This window comes from Drosophila yakuba, chromosome 3L (genome assembly GCF_016746365.2).
Source record: "Drosophila yakuba strain Tai18E2 chromosome 3L, Prin_Dyak_Tai18E2_2.1, whole genome shotgun sequence".
NCBI classification, from domain to species: domain Eukaryota; kingdom Metazoa; phylum Arthropoda; class Insecta; order Diptera; family Drosophilidae; genus Drosophila; species Drosophila yakuba.
The window spans coordinates 24,551,288-24,554,771 of record NC_052529.2 but is presented as its reverse complement, the minus strand read 5'-3'; positions in this window follow the sequence as shown (position 1 = coordinate 24,554,771).

Sequence of the window (3,484 nt, the reverse complement as noted above, 5' to 3'; positions counted from 1 at the left end):
GAAAAACCCGTGGATTACGTGTCCCTCTCCTCAGAGAGCGAGGAGGACGACGGGGGTGAGACCGTCACCCCGGTGGTATCCTCGGAGGAGGCCGGAGAGCGAAGGCGAGGATGGCCTACCGCAGCGTGCGGCGGGCGACACAGGGCCACGGTCGGATTCGGCTGGGAGAGGCGATGCCGTCGAAGGACCCGCGGGAGGTGCGCGAGTTCGCGGAGGCACGGATCGCCACGCTGCGGCGGTTCGAGCGGATGGTGGTGGAGCGGAAGGCAGCCGCCGCCAAGGCCGCGTGGGAAAAACGCCTGTCGGAGTGGCAAGAGGAGGAGGAGGCACTGTGGGTGCCCCACGCACCGTCGTTGCCACCGCGGCAGCCGCTGTTGCCACCGCTGTAACGAACTGTTTTTCTTATTTCGGCTCGCTACGAAATGCAACGGCTAGCTCAGAGATTTTGTTTGTTCGTCCCACCAAATTTATGATTTGTGTGATTGCCCGACCAAGAAGAATACAGATTCTCAGATTTAACCACTTTTATTTATCGTCACTTGTTGACCAGGATTCGGTGATCCTCGCCGCTGGATGCACGTCGTTGCTCCCTCGTCCTCCTTCCGTCGTACGCCTGCGTCGCTGCCGACGGGGATCCGTACCGGCTCGCCTGGGGCTTAGGATGTTATGGGGCAGGGTGTATCGTCCACGAGTTAAGCTAGCGCTCCCCTCCGAACCACCGTTGCGACCACTGACTCCACTGTCCCTTTCTGACTACGGTAGGTCCTCGCCGAAGGGTAGCCTGCGGGCTCGACCGGGGCTTAGGATGTTATGGGGCAGGGTGTATCGTCCACGAGTTAAGCTAGCGCTTCCCTCCGAACCACCGTTGCGACCACTGACTCCACTGTCCCTTTCTGACCACGCTAGGTCCTTGTGTTCGCTCGTCCTTCGCTGATCTTCACGTGCGGCGATCCACTCTGGATGCCCGCTTGACGCACTTGTGTTCCCGTCGTTTCACTGTCACTCGGTATCGACTCTTCGCGTACTTCTTCGCTTTCCGTATGGCTGTAAGGCCCTCGCGTACTTCTTCTTGACTGTCTGGCTGTAAGGCCCTCGCGTACTTCTTCTTGACTGTCCGGCTGTAAGGCCCTCGCGTACTTCTTCTTGACTGTCCGGCTGTAAGGCCCTCGCGTACTTCTTCTTGACTGTCTGGCTGTAAGGCCCTCGCGTACTTCTTCTTGACTGTCCGGCTGTAAGGCCCTCGCGTACTTCTTCTTGACTGTCTGGCTGTAAGGCCCTCGCGTACTTCTTCTTGACTGTCCGGCTGTAAGGCCCTTGCGTACTTCTTCTTGACTGTCCCGAGCTGCGCCGGCGCCGTCCCTTATATCGGCTGCGGGAATCCCGTTATTTCCCGTTTTGCATACGGCTCGCTCGGGTACAAGGTCCAAACATGTCCCGTTAGTTCACGGTGCGTCCTCTTTGTGCCTGTCCAAAGTCCGCACCGTTACCGTATGACCTCTACGCCCTTGGCGGGTTCGAGTCCAAGGTCCAGCGCGGTACCGTTAATTCACGGTCTCTCCGCTTTGCCGGGGTCCAAGGTCCATTATTTACCGTTCGACCTGACCGCCCTTAGCTCCTCTCGCATTCCAGCCGTCTTCGCTGTTGCTATGCCGATCTCCTACACCCGGATTTGTGGGGAGTTTTAAGACTCCTCACATCTCCCCCTTTCTTCGGAAGATTTCAAAAGAATGCTGCTTCCGGCGGTCCTCTGCTTCGGTGTCTCCTTGCATGGGCAAATTCCTCAATCACCTCTCGTCGACCCTGCGCCCTTTGTTCTCAGCCTGGCAGTCGCAGCTTATTAGACCCCGTCGTTCAGCGTCTTGACTTGGCATCTTGAACCTCCTTGCGCCTTCCTGATCGCAGCCTTACGTCTCAGCGTATTCGAGCATCTCGACGTGGCATCTTGATCCTCACCGTTCCATTCTCCTCACGTCGACCTGCGCCTCCTTGATCTCAGCCCGGCAGCCTCAGCCTAGTAGACCCTGTCGTTCGACGTCTCGACTCGGCATCTTGATCTTTGCGCCCTTCTCCAGACTCCTGTATCTGTTGCCATCCGCTTCTCGTCACCAGCTCCGCATTTAAACTTGCCGCCCCTTCCTCGCTTCGTATCTCTGGCAACTCCACCGATACTCACCATGATCGACTTATCGATGTTGGCGACCGGCGTTGCCACCTCCGATTCCTACCGATATTGTCCCATCGCTAATTGCGCGATCGAGTTATCGATATTGGCGACCGGCGTTGCCACTTCCTGTTCCGATGTTCCGATGTCGTGCCGATTGCTGCCAATAGTGTGGCAGCGTGTTGAAAATCAATTTAATATCCAGTATTTTTGTTCCCTATCGATCTCACTATCGATCGACCGCTATTATCGTAGCGCCCCCATCCCGATTTTCTCCAGACACGTGGATTTCGGAGTTGCAGCTCAATGGAGGTAAGTTACGGAATTTAGTGTAAAAACCGCCATATTTACTCATCCTCTCTTTTTCCAGCTCCTCGGACATGCCATGAAGCCCCTTGATGCTCCAGGGTTGCCGGCCCTGGACACGGGCACCCTGGAGGCCCTTCTTCAGGGATCTCGGATGAATGCCCCCACATGCTCCGGGCGGCTGCCCCTGGTCCTCAAGCGCCCTGGAGGCCTCCTCTTCCGTCTCCGCGCCTGCGGCAGCCTCGCGTCGATTTGCCGGCCCGCGTGCCTGTCCCCGCGTCCGATTGCTGGCCCGCGTGCCTGGCCCCGCGTCCGCTCGCTGGCCCGCGTGCCTGTTGGCTGCTGCAGATGACTCGCACCTATTTTTTACTGTGAGCAACATGTGCCCTTACCCTCCCCTGACCCACAACTCTCACTATGTCGTTTTCGCTTCATTTATTGGGGTACGTACACCTGAATGGCCCCGCCGCGACGCACCTTCAGCCGGAACCGCTGGCCGTCCAGCGCGAACAGCTTGGCCCAGCGGTCCTTGTGGCTTCTTCTCGCCTGGGCCTCGGCCTCCTCGACCCCTCTGGGTGGCCACTCCGCGCGCTCGAGCTCCTTCCATGGCTTCCCGCCCAGCGACTGCTGCCTGCGGAGGCATGGTCGCTGCGGTGGCGGTCTTGCCTCGGGGCACGACTCCTGCCGCGCGAGCTTCGGTGGTGGTGGTATGGGCCACACCCACGGACCCTTCTCCGGGTTCTCTCCCGCGTCTTCGACCTCTACCCGTGCGCGAACTTGCGGGTCGCGCGCTCGCTTTTCCACCGGCCTCCGTCCGACCGCGCCCACCTCCTCCCACACGCGGGCCTCCGGCGTGTCCTCCGGCGGTGCGGGCCACGTCCAGGTCACCGTTTGCTGGTGCCACCGGCGGCCGCCCAGGCCGATCGTGCGCAGCGTTTGCGCGACGTGCGCCTGGTCCACTTCCCAGGACTGCTGCCGCTCGCACCGGGGCTCCTCCTCATCCTGGGTTGGCGGCGT